This window comes from Zonotrichia albicollis, chromosome 6 (genome assembly GCF_047830755.1).
Source record: "Zonotrichia albicollis isolate bZonAlb1 chromosome 6, bZonAlb1.hap1, whole genome shotgun sequence".
Taxonomy (NCBI): Eukaryota; Metazoa; Chordata; class Aves; order Passeriformes; family Passerellidae; genus Zonotrichia; species Zonotrichia albicollis.
The window spans coordinates 23,182,060-23,196,239 of NC_133824.1; the positions used below are offsets into that span (position 1 = coordinate 23,182,060).

The 14,180-nt window shown below is 35.4% G+C and overlaps 1 protein-coding gene across 3 annotated transcripts in view; it reads left to right on the forward strand.

Moving 5' to 3' along the window:
- The window catches only part of LOC106629487 (uncharacterized), a 261,896-nt gene that overhangs the window by 139,303 nt on the left and 108,413 nt on the right, over nucleotides 1-14,180 (forward strand). For all 3 annotated transcript variants that reach the window (XR_012580792.1, XR_012580791.1, XM_074542767.1), the window contains 2 exons: nucleotides 317-369; nucleotides 1,773-1,869. The gene's annotated coding sequence lies outside the window, so the exon portion shown is untranslated. The remainder of the gene's footprint in view (nucleotides 1-316; nucleotides 370-1,772; nucleotides 1,870-14,180) is intronic.

Genomic DNA, 14,180 nt, shown 5'->3' on the forward strand with positions numbered 1-14,180 from the left:
AGATTGAAAAACAGAAGTAATTTCATTGTAAGTGTTTGGGGACATTTTTATAGGTTGCAATCTACCTTCATCAATACAATAGAAACCTAAGTAATTGTAATTTTTATTTGATTTTCCTATTATTTTTAAATTAAAATTAAGGTACTACAAAAACTCAGAGCTGAATTTTGAAATTCAGGAAGCTGCTTCACACAGTGATTACTCTCTATTTTAACGTTCAGTGCCATTAAGAGTGGATTAGACAGAGCTGCCAGCCTGAGCTGTTTTAAACAAATGGAAAATCATTAACAGTAATCTTTTGAATCTTTGTGCACAGGACAGCAACTGCTGGAAGGAAACAAGATCAGGAGAGGACCTGTAGAGATCTGGGTAAGCAGACTGCTAGATTAATGACTGGCATTGTCAGAACTGAGTGATGGGGAACTGCAGCGGCTTCATAGGCTCACCCCTACTAGTGGGTGTTGCCATGGGTACCAGCTCAGAGGTGTCACATTAAAAAAAAAAGGGGGAAAAGGGAGAGACAGATGAACAGCAAAAGGGAATAAAGAATACACGCACCACGGCAATATAAAGAGACATTCTGTGTACACAACAAAAATGGGGTATGTCATGATATAGCAGAATGTGAAAAAAAGAAGGAAAAAACAATAATGGTTGAATTCTCAATAAAACCCTCTGAATAGCATGACCTAATTTATATATCTATGATTGCACATTTTTATTTATTGTTTAAAGTCCAGGCAATGATAGAAAAGACTCCTATTAATCACACATTGTCTGACAACAGAAAAGAGTTATTTGCGGCGTGCAATCACTATTCATAAATTTATTGTTATTTAGGGCCATGTGTAGTCTATAAAAATAAACCTAATAAATTATTGTCATTTAAAATCACAATTAGTTCCCAATTCAGCAAGTGACATCAACATCCCTAACCATCCCCAGCATGAGCAGTTGTCCTTTAAATTAGATGGACTGCTCAAACAGTTGGTGATTTGTGTCTTATCAAAAGTAATCTTCTGAGGTAGCACGGAGGCTTGTTTTTAATAACCTAGCCAGGGGGTGAATACCAACCATGAGGCATGAAACACTTTTGCCTAAAATGAATAGTCATAAGATAGAGAAGGAAAGGGAAAAAAGCCCAGCAAAAACTCCCACACAAATAAACAACCCCTCACTCTCGAGGCAGTTTGAGCAAGTGTTTCCCAAAGGGCAGATACTATTTTTGTCACTTTACTGTTTACTTGTTTGGCTTGTCTTTCAGTCAGATAGATATAAATAAAGTCTTTATTCCTTCAGATCTGTTGAAAGTTTGCATAATGTCCATGTTCAGTGAAAAAATTGTGGTTTTTTGTATCAGGAAGTTTCAGTACATGACAAAATGTCGTTCACAGCTGCCTAGAAATAAACAGATATCAATGGTTACATTAAGTACAGAACATATCAATTCTATGATTATTAAGTTACATAATAAAATATATATAAAGTTGTGTGAATTCTGTTTTAACTAACTTCTTTAGCGCTTAAATTTAATTAATTAAAAAAAGCGAACATAGAAAATATTTGGTGTGATGGGAAATAAGGGAGTTTAGTCCTGATTTCTAGTGAGTTGGCTTATCTGTTTCTCATGCATAACAATTGTGGCAATGATCTAGAAAAAGCAAAATAATTAAAATATTTGCTTTATATATTTTATATATTTTATTTTTATATATTTATTAAATATGTTTATACATAGCTGAATAGATTATGTGCTATATTACACTTTCCAGAAAACATGGCGTGTCTTTTAACTATCTGATGGTCTATACAATCCGTCAGTGAAACCTTGTAAAAAGAGGGGGATGGAAGTCAGAAAACAATTATGTGGTAAGTAAGATACCATTAAGTCATACAGCTGTGTATTGCCAGCTGCTTCCCTCTCCTTTTGGACATATGCCGGTAAATGAGGTTTCAGATAAACAAGAATTTACATTAAAAGTTACACTACATTACTAAGTATAAATGCATTTAAACCCAATTTTGTAATTGTCTTGGGTGGGAAGTTTCTCATTTTGCTGGGGACAATAAATGTTTATCTGGAATTTCTCCAGGAGGGAATTCCCTTATATTAATAAAAACCAGTAAAACCAACAGAAGTAATGCCACTAAAAAAATTGTGTGTGATATGATAAGTAATGTTATTAAACCAGACAGATTCAAGAGAAATTATTTGGTACAATGGGTGTCCCAAAGTTCATTTTCAGTATACTGACTCAAGTTCTGAGCAAATTGATGATGGTCAAAGCTTACTATTATTTGATTGCTCTTGAATGATATCTCTGGAATAGTTTGATGTCCTGTAGCTTCTAGTAAGTGAAGTACAAAGCCATTAATCTCTTGTCTTCAAAATCAAACTCTTGACTACAGTGAAATCAAATACAATATTCATTAACACTAATCCAGTCTTCTGTCTGAAGTAGTATTTCTTATCAGACAAACACCAAAGTGCATCAAAACAACTTTATGTGAACATCAATAAATTTTTTACTGTGCAGACTTACATGGAAATTATTCTTGTGATGTCTGCGTTATTGTGTTTTACAAATCAAAATTTGGCTTCTGTCTTTAGGGCTTTCAAATTTACTTTTTATGAAAATTAAAATCCCATTCTCAAAATAAGCATACACACTGCACAGAAACCAGGAATGAAGATAATAATATGAACAAAGGGGGAAAAAGAAAGATTTTAGCACCCAAAGAAAACTCTGAAGAAGAAACTTGACCTTTTATTTGTCTCTCCATTTTTCAAAAAAGTTAAATTGAAATAACTAAAAGTCTAATTTAAACTAATTCATAAGCTACAGTACTATTATCTATTGTGGAGTATGGTAAGCTATATTATATTCAGAAATGCCTAGACAGGTAAGTGTCTATTGTGAGTGATTACTCAGTAAGTACAGATGACAGCTTTCTGTGACAGAATGTTTAACTCTAGTAGTCACAAGACCAAACAAAATTGTTTCCAAAAGAATATTTTTAAAATATAGATTACAAGGCCTTGGAAAAGCATCTATTATTTGCAAGTGGGATCATCTCTATGCTAAATCTTTTGTCAGATAATCAAAACATTTTCACTTTTTTTTTTTTTTAAGAAATGTTTGCTCATGCTTGAGCAAAATCACTTTGCTAAACAGCCCAAATTAGTCCTTCTCTGAAAAACAATCTACACCTTTAGGATCACATGGTATTTTCAACAATCACAGTAAAATGAGGATGATAACAGACAAATCCCTCCGGCTACTGCATCTTCTCCTTCTCCTCCCTCCCAAACACAGAGACCATATGATGGAACACACAGAACCACAAATTACTGTAGTGCACGGTTCCTACTTAATAATGACATCCCATAAGTTAGCAAAAATCTGCCAACATCTGCAAGCTTCTCTGCAGTGTTGTGAGCCAAAGTTAAAAATCATGTGTGACAGTGCTGTGGAAAATACAATTGATTCCATTCTGATTGTGTCAGTTCCAAACACAGACAATATTGATGATGCTGTACAGTAATCTTATTGGACTTGGGCCCAACTGAACATTGGTCTTTGTCAACTCATTATTCCTCTATCAGAGGGATCTCACTAGATTGATCTTGCCAGAAGCTCTTGATGTGTCTCACAAATCACTGTTCTGCTGTTGGCAGGCAGATTCGAGTACTGCACAGTAATTGCTGGATTTTTTTCCTTTCCCCAGAAGGCAGTGACTACATACTGCAAGTCATTGTCATACGAGAGAATATAACTGTCCTAACAAGATAATGTAGTTAACTGTGCAGTATCTGATTATGCCAAAAAGATGTGGTCATATTATGTAGGTTACTAAAGGAGCAAAATTATTTCAAAGCTAAATTTTTTTTCTTCATCCTTGCCATCTCTTAAATAAATAGCCCACATTTTTAGTGTGAAAACTTCTTTGGATAAATTGTATTATTTTAAACTGCAACCCAAATGTGGGAAGATCTTAACTGGCCTCTTGCCATTTACGTATATAGAAACAAACCACACAAGTGTTTGCACAATCAATACTGCACTGCAAAACTCAGACACAGACATCTGAGTATCTGACAAGAAGTGATTACATCTTGGAAACTTCTTTTATGCTTTCAGCCAGAGGAAATAAACTTGTTGGCTCCTAAACTCTTTGCTTGTCCCTCAGAAAGATCCAAGAAGATTAAGTTTAGTCTTTGGCCGGGGTGAATGCTTTCCTTAAGATACTATCAACATATCCTCTGGCTAGTCTTAGAAGAACACAATGACAAAACCAAATTTAAACACTTGATGCCCTGAGTCAGATAACCTGGATAATAGCAAGAGGCTGGACTGGAGTTTCTCCAGGAAAGCTTAGGCTTTATGTTGACTGAAGGAGCCACTGGCAGCTGGCTTCATTTCCACAGTGCAAATGGAGAGAATAACAACCCTTGAACAGCTAAACTGAATTATCCAGCTCTGGCTTCTAGCTCTCTTTGTGGATGTCTGCTTTTTTGGGAAGGTGCAGGGGCTGAGGAGTAAATGTAACACATTATGGTTGAGAAGGACTGTGATTCCTGATTAATGGAATGGTTACTCTATTGAATAAAGAAGGTTTGAGCATCTTGGACCTTACATTCCCTAACTACCTTGTACCTTACTTTACCTAATACAAGGAAATTGAGCAAGGCCATTAGAAATGGATGTTGGTAAAACCTCTAAAGGATCAGATAAAATCTCATCTCTAAGTAATCCAAAGAACTCATCCCCTACTGAAATACTCAATCACTGTCAAATAGGTATGTAAAGGTCAAAATACAGGCAGAAATGATGCAGGTGATGAAACTATGGGAACTATAAAATGATGCAAAGCCGCAGTGATTGTTTTTATATGACAGTACCAAAGCTGCTTGTGTAAATAATAGGGAAATGTTTAAGAAAAGAAAATATTAAATTATTCCACCTATAGGCAGCATACAGAAGCAGCAAAACATTATACTAAATTACTAAAGACCAAAATACAAGGTTCAAGGAAGAAAAAAGAACAGTGTAAATGCAAGGCCTATGTTTTCCCCTAGCTAGATGAAGGAAAGTAAATTGAAGACATACTGACAATTTATGCCATAAAGTTTCAAATCAGTGGCCCAGTTCATTTAAGAATGTACCTTTAATTGTTCAAAGATACTGCCTATAAATATGAAATTTTTGTCCTAGTTTTCTTTGGAGTCTTAGTGATTTGCTTCATAATTTTTATTTAAAATAGAAAGAAAATATCAAAACATTCTTAAAAATAAATTTGGTACATAACTAAAGGCAATAAAATAAAATAAACCAAAAGATTTAAAAATCAAATTAAGTCTTTGACTAAAAGGTGAGATCATGTGATGTCCAGGGACTGACTCCAGGACTATGAGTGGGTGACTTTTGACAGAAATTAGCACATAGCTGTCCACTTACCCAGAATAAGCATCATGTGCAAACTTTATGTTGAATCTTTTCCCCCTGACCTGAGTTTTGGCTGGTGTGTTAATGCAAGAAGTTCTAAATATAGCAGAGCCAGCAACAGGAAGATTCCAAACATGAATCAGAGTAAAAGTAATTTTAATTTTAAATATAATGAAAATATTGCCTTCCTTAACTTTAGATAATCTTCAGATTACAGAATAGGCTTTTGTGGTAAATTATACTGTGATGTCCTACATGTACAAAGTGACTTAGAGTCCCCAGGCAGGTGCAAAGGAGAGCTGCTTTACTGCAAAACACTGGCCTTTTTAAGCAGTTAGCCTATTATCATTCCAGTTAAGTACGACAAACATAACCCAACCAACCACCATACACCACAATGTGAGCATCTCTATCAAAAATGGATATATAAATTGGTTTTCTACCTCCAATTCAGCTGAGTCACTTTCCCACAGTCCTTTTCTGCTTAGCCAAAGTAGCAGGCCTGAGCCCTGATTTTACAAAGGTAAAAAGCCTTATTTTCTAAGGCTTTATCTATATACAACAGTAGAAAATTAAAGACCCTTGAGGTAGAGCAGGTGTCACCCAAAGTCCTCTGCATTTCATCTCTTGGAGCTGGCCAACAGGAAAAGTCCAGGACCCTGGTGCTCCTGCAATTGCCATGCTCTGTGAGTATGCCTTTTTCAGCCTGGATGGAAAGACACATTCCATCTGCTTGGAATGCTCAGGAATGTTCAGGATCTTTTTCACTACTTTTCCATGTTTTTTTAATAGCATAACATAGACATTGTTCATCAGCTATAATAAAGAGGAAATGGTATTTTCTTTTAATACCATGGTCAAAGAGTTTTGTTTCTGAGACTTAAAGTCCTCACTAAAGCCAATTTACCTAATTCTAATTGTGGTAACATTTAGATTAGTTTACTTAAATGTTTAGTAGAAGTTTAAGTGGAACATAACAAAAATATTTTACCCGCCATTTCATTTATTGTTCATAGCTGGTTCCACTGCAAGTTTATGGATTAGTGTAAACTGAAGACTTCCCATTAATAGTGAATCTGATCTGTTGTCTGGAATAAGTCAATAGTTACTGGGCCTTGGAAATAGAGAAAGCAAAAAGGTGACCTACCATAGGACTTTTAGCTTCTTTCTTTGAGGGTGTTCAGGCATATTCCAGACTCTGTGCTCTGGTTTCTTATACATTTTACATTATGCATACATCTATCAAAAACTTCCTTGTTCAATATCAGGCACTGAATATCAAACTGCCAGTGCTAATACCCCCTGTAGTAGCAGAAGAGCTCTGAGTTGTCCAGCATCAAGAGGAGATTGCTTTCTCAGAGGCTGTCTTCTCTGCTTTTTATCATGATATCATGCTAGTACAAAAACAGTGTAAGAAAATTGAGACTCAATCTGTCCATATTTACCATATCCTCATGGCAAACATTTTATATTAACTATTCCTGAAAGTTCATAATATGAAAATCAAGCTTTTATGGCAACTTAAATGCATGCTTTATTGTGCTATAATATTCAGGATATGATTTTACTTGAAAATTCAAGTAGATCTGAACAATTGCACAAGTGTAATTTTGAAAAAGAGACCATCTCAACCCATATGTAGAGAGTGGCTGTAAATTAAAGTATTTGAGGAAGGGGAAAATAGACCTCAACAGTACCAGCTTCTGAGAATTTGTCCTCTAACAGGTGGGGTAAAAAAAATATGATAACCTTATTAAGGTTCATGTACTCTGTAGAAGGTTACAGTTACAATCAAGATAAATCACTTATTTGATTTAATTCAGACAACGCTGAAACCCTGACGGTGGTGTGGCCTGCTCACTATGAATGATAAGGTGAAGACTCAAAGATAGGAGAGTTACAAGAACATTTCTGGGTAGTTGAAAGTCTCCTTTACAGACAACAATCCAGAGATATTTATATTTTGGTTCTAAGTGTGTGTGCTAAATACTAATCACATAATAGCTAGTTCACACAATGGCATTTGAGCACTAGAGAGATTAAACAGATATTTGCACCTTTTGCTTCTTGCTTTAGTTAGATTTTTTTTTCTCTGATAAACATTACAGACTATGTATGGCAGAATTCTAGGTCAATTATTTTATTGTATTCTCTTGGAGAAAAAAGGCCCCAAACTCAAAAGCAACAAAGAAAACCCCAAATGAACTGGAAAGCAGAGACTTGCTGTATGCGTGTAAGCAGCCTCTGCTCTGCTCTTCATATCTGTTTATCTCACACTTGCCCTCTGTGGGTATAGTACGTAGGGACATACCAATTTCTGTAGTCAGATTAGCAGTATGCTTTATTCCTTTTCTATTTAATGATAACAAATGAGCAGAATCCTCCATAATCCTTCTTTGGTTTCTTAAACTACACCTGAGTATCAAAGCACAAACCAGAAATAACTGGTAAGCAGCCACAAGCACATTTATGTTTAGACAGGACAGTGGTTAAATTAACTAATATTTTGAGAATGCTAAAGTATTTAGTAACCAGACATAGTTTTCAGCACTTCATTTTCTTTTATGGCAATAGACCAAGTACTTTGCTTTACATTAACATCCATCAATGTCCCTGTAAATTTCTAAGGGATTGAATTTTTTGAGCTGCTGGAAATCAATAGCTTCATTTGTAACTCGAAGAGCACTGGATTTCTGAAAATTAGGGTCCTGTATGCATTTGGCAATTCTGATTCATGTATGGCTTAAAGGCAAGAGTTTCTGCATCTCTGTTTTGTATTTGTTGAATTTTACTTGTGTCAGGAAAAGGCTGACCAGCATCTCCCCTTCTTCACTGAGATCAGAGGCATCTGCACATTGTCTGTGTTGCTATCTCTCATGATTTAATCATGTGCCTCGTATTGGCTCGTACTAACTGAAATGGCTAGCTCTTTGAGACAGGGGAGCACAGGAGAAAAACAACTTTCATCTTTGTCTAAATAAGCTTCCAATCCCCATCCTCACTAAGAAAAGTGAGAATCATTATCAAGGCTACCCAAAATGTTTGAAAAATAAGATGGCAATTAAAAGAACCTCAAACATGAAAAGGTACTAATTTTTCAAGATTATCTCTTGATTTAGACCTAAACTTTGGTAATTGGGGATTATTTACATCTTGGGCTGATCTTTTAGTTTTTATCCTCCAAAGAAATAATCTCACTGTGAGACTCTTTCTTTAAAGATAGGCACAGAATTATCACAGAATAAATTAATGGAATAAAAATATAGGTAAAGTAACATGAAAATCGCATTCACATTATTTGATAAGAAAACTATGTTTCTTGAATATTTAATGCTCTTAACATCAATGAAGACTGTTCTTAAAAAGTCTTGTATTATTAGTTTATCCAGCTGTGTCCCTAGCTGCAAGCCTATAGTATTATAGGTGAGGCTGAAAACTGGCAATGTCAAGTTTCATAGTGAAAACTGGTTTATCTTTTACTAACAATCTTGGCAATGTGCAGTGACCTGACCTTGGAGTAGTGGTTTAACAACCTTTGCCCAAGCACTCCGTGGCTCTTCTTATATCTGTAATAGTTTACGTGATGGACTATGAAGAACTGCCAGATGACAGTTCTATTTCATTTTTGTCACTGCATGGCTCTCCATTTTTCTCACAGTCTTTTTCTCAAGGGCACAATTCTGTAAGTCAGTGTGGCAATGTTCAAGATGGGTATTGCTTTTTCAGTTATTGTACCTTGAAGTAGCATGTGCAAGTCTCATGCACGCTGCAATTCCAGGCCCTCAGTAACACAAAATCATGGGGAATTTTATATATCCTCATTTCTTTCCTAATGAAGATAAACTGAAATTTTAGAATGTGGATATTACATTAGGAAATTTGTTAAAAATATTAAAAATAAGTAGAAACCATTCTGTGGGTTTTTTTAATGAATCATCCAGCAAATGGTATCCCTTTATAGATGCTAGAAAAATTAGCTTACCCTTTAGAAATGTTGAGGCCTTTATTGACAGTGCATACAGAGGAGCAAAGAAAAATAAAGAACAGAAGGTATGAAAGTGTGGGATCTCAGCACCTCAGGACTGAGGTGCCGAGCTACCGAGACCACCCTTGGGGGGCTCGGGAGTCTTGGAATGTTGCTAGAACAGCCGGAAACCGGACATGAAAGGAGAAAACCAGACTGAGTACATATCCCAGCCCAGTTTTTCAAAGCGAAGCCAACATTTCATAAATTTCTCTGCATGATGTATTATGTGTTTAAAGATATACATTTACAGTTATGGCATAGTTTTGCCCACAAAGAATGAACAATTAAAGATAACGTGTCTGTTCTTAAAAATGCATTTCCATTTATTTGCACAAATCAGTGGACTTTTGCTTTTCCAAACAGTTTCAGGTGTATATGCCATGTAAAAATATTTTGGTATTTTTTGTTGTGTGACTATTTCCCTTTTGACTTTTAGGATTTAACTTGTCACACAGACCATGTCAACATCCTAACTGAATGTCAACAGGCATTTCATAAAAACCTAGGTTGCAGTAAAAAATGGTTTGCTAAGCACAGAGACAGAAAAACTCCTATTTAACTACTGAAATATGACTTATGGTACATCTGTTGATGTTCTATAAAACAGAAACAAAGTAAAATCTTTTTTGTACGGTTAACTCCTTGTGATTATGCCTATGTCATTCTCATGCTAATACTTGGCCCCAGCCTTATTTCAGTTCAGTGCTAGCTTAGCTCTGCCCCTGTGAAGAGATGCCACGGGTGGCATAGGCCAAACCCCTGCTCCCTGTTCCACCCTGGCATATCAGAGGCAAAAAGCAAAGTCCTTTGTCGTATGTGTAGAGCAGGAAGCACAGCAAGAGAGCACAGACCTGAAGACTGACACATTATGAGTTTCTCCTTGTGTCATATAAAAAACACTTTTCCAGAGTGTTTTTCAATGGCCTTTTTTATGTCAGATGCAAAACTAAGTGAAATGTTGGGGACAACACAAATCAGAATTAGTTATTATTTCAGGCTGTTTGCAAGCTCATATCTTTTATTTTCAAAACATAAGGGAGATAAACTTATTTTTTTAATATGGAGGTGGGAAATTTGATGAAATCTTATTCAGTTTGATTAGGATTAGGAACTGAAAGTTGGTTAGGAACTGAAAATTTTGTTGATAGTTTTATGCCTACATTCCTCTTTTTTTTTTTTTTTTAATTAAACAGATTCAAATCTATCTGCCGTGGACTTTAAATACAGATTATTTCTTTTCTGTTCAGTGTTCTTTTGTTCGTCTGAGCATTTTTCTCCTGCTCTAATAACTGCTATTCTATCAGAGACATGGCTTCTTCTCTCTGAGTGAACATCATCCTATCCTCCAACTGAGTATCCAACTATCCATTAATCTGATGTAGTATCCAACTATCCATTAATCTTCCTGCTCATACTGAAGATGTCCTAAAAAGTTATATATATGTGCTACACTTAGAGAAATGATAGGCTATGGCTCATTATGCCCATTAAATATTTTACAAATCTTTTCCTATTACAGTTTATTGTTCCTCAGTAAATATATTTTGGTGCCTGTTGATTATATATGTATAGCCTTTAAGCTTTAATGAATGATTTACTCATGTTTTTGTTTCAGCTGTTCAGCTGGGTGTTTTATGAAGTGTGTATATATATATATATATATATATATATATATATATATATATATATAAAATAAATGTAGAAAACCCTTAATCATCTGGGGCAGAAAAATCTGTCTGAAACCATCTATAGGCTGGCATCTGAGTTTAGAGGAAAATGGCATAAATTTTTAAGCATAATTTTTAACATAAATATACTCCTGCATCAAATGGAAAATCTTGGTAAATTAAAGGCAAACTATCATAGTTGTCTTCTGTATTAGAATAAAAAAAGCTCAAAAATGTGTGTTGCTATTCTATATGAACAAGTTCTAAGGTAAAGGTACCTCAAAGACTTGTGAGTCTGCAGTGCCAGTTATATCTTGTATATTGCATTTCCTAAGGCTTCATAATACTCTGAGATATAAGGTTGTTTGCTTGTGAGAACAGTGAATAAGTACTTGAGCATATTGTTCAAAAACCGCACTGCAGGCAGCAAGACAGTACATACCCCTTGTTCTATAAATCACCCTGATGTGAGAGCAAGGAGTCGAGAAGTTGGGAAAGAGACCTTTTAGCCATAAGGGATTTCACCTGCAGTGAATCTATCAAAGGCCATGAAAATTAGGAATTGCCATCAAATCCTGAGTAAAGAGGCAAGTGGCAAGTCTGGACTGAATGCATTAAAATACAGCCACATTGCAAGGAGAAGCATTCTCCAGAAACAGAGAGCAAATTTTGGGCAACAGCATATTTCCTTCCACTGTGTGACCCAGAGCACACCCAGCCCATGGGTAAATCTGCCACTAGGACTTTGCTTGTTGACAAGGTTGTTTGTTTTTCAGTCTCAGTGTGGGACTGCTCAAGCAAGAGCAGTGCTCTGCCAGGACCAGTCTCTTATGTGTCAGTCTACTAATGACACTGTGCCTGAGAGGCTGTCTTTGATTTTGTTGAAAGCCACTCACTGGAACTTTACTTAGTACATAACAGCTTCAGGACCTTGCATTTCCACTACAAAATTTAAATCCTGCCAGTATCTCTCCTATTCAGTTTCCAAGAAATGGATATGCAATCATCATGGGTATGCAAAGCATCAGCAGCTTTCCAGTGTTTGGTTTTGGTCCTGTGACCACAGCAAGCATTTTGGAATTCGTTCATTTTTTTCCTTTGCTTTGATATTAAAATTCTTATTTTGAAGGATCTCTTAAATATTTTATAACTATCATAAATCATACAATAAGATCACTAAATTTTCAATTCTTAAAGTAGAGATTTTGCTAAAGTGTAGGATGAACTGAATTGCATGCATCTGAAAAGTCATCATTGCTTGATGCCTCTGACTAGGTTAAAGTCATGATTAGTGCCAAGAGGAACTTAATTTGAGCATAGGTTTCTCTAGGTAGGCTTGCAATGTGATATGAAAGCTTACTTGGGATTTCTGTCAATTCTTGTCTTTGCTGGGCTGCTCTGTTCCACCAAGTGAATGAATGTCACCATTTTTTTCTCAGAAATCTGCAGTTAACATTAAAAGCTAGGCTTAGAATATTACTAAAGATAACTTAAAGAGAACACAGTGAAGTCCAGATGAAAACTGCAGTTTGTAATCAGTTTTGTACTATGCTGCAAGAATGAGACAAGCAATAAGGGTAATGATAACAGAAAAAAGCTTTTTATTTTATAATATCATAAATGTTTTCCATAGCTCAAGCTCTCATCTCAGTGAAATAAATGGTACTTCTGAATGTATTTTTTCACCTCTGTATAGTGCATGATGTTTTGTTGCTACTAATTTGGATATATAATTAACTGTATCATCAGTCATTAACATTATAATTTTTTATATTTTAAGAAATAGTTTACATAGTCTTAGAATTTTTGAGATTCTCTCTGAGATCCTCTCTGAGAATTTTTCTGATTCTGCTTCATATACAGTCTTCATTTCCACTAGGACCCACAAGTTTGATTTATATCTCATTTACATCAGTAGGGTTTGGTTTGAATAGAGAATCCTAGTTAAAATTGTAAAAGTGGGTCACACTACAAGTTTGTGTGACCCTGTTTTTATAACTGTCCCTGGTACAGGAGCCAAGCAGACATAGCAATATGGCAATGTTATGGAGACATACACTGCAGCATTTATTTATGGCTTACAGCAACATGTGTCCTAAAAAATCTCTAGAGTCAAAGACTAGAACTGGCTTTATGGACTTAATTCCAGGAACTTGACTAATTCTACTTTACCCCACTTATATCTTCATCAAAACACAAATCCCTTGGCTTACCTAATCACTTTGTGTCTAATATTACAAAGGAATAGAGATTAAATTGCATTTCTTTCCAAGAAAAATAGAGATGATACATGAGCTCTGAGATAACACTGAGGCTTACTCTAATGGTTTGTCTGATGGAAAGAGTGTGCTGCTTAAGTAACCAGAAGTAAACAGCAAAACAGGATTATAAATCAAATGTTCTTGACAAAGAGGTGTTCTCTTTAGAAGAACTAAAGTGAATGTCTCAAGAAGTATGAAGAGTTATGGTGGAATACTAACTCATAAGTAGAGCAGAGAATAAATAGCTATGTTACAGGAATGCTTTGCAGGAATAAATTAAGTGTTTGTAGTTATGATAAGCTAGTGCTATGAACAGTATGGCACTACTAAAAAGGGGAATGCCATAGAAAGCACAAGCTGGACACATAACATAATAATTTTCTTTTAATTGCTATTATTATTATAAAATAACCCTTTTCTTTTTCTTGGTACTATGGGAGTTGGGTGCAGCAGTCAACAAAGGGATGAATCCTTGGGACAATCTAGAGAAGATAAATAAAAATCCAAGATTTAGAAAGCATGTTCCACTAGAGCAAACAGAAAAGTAGAAGGAAGAATTTATTCTGTGTTGTTGATTGGAGGAAAACAAGTCACTGAAATCACAGTCAAGGAGAGTCAGATTGGGTATTATGGGCAATATTCCTCAAGTAGAACATATCACTGGGAAAGCCAGCATTCACTTTTCTGTGAATGAAAGTTTTCAGGAGTACTAGGCACAAATGTCTCAGGAGTAACACAGGGTTAGCTCGTTCTGTTGTGGGAAGAAAATTTGGGTGGG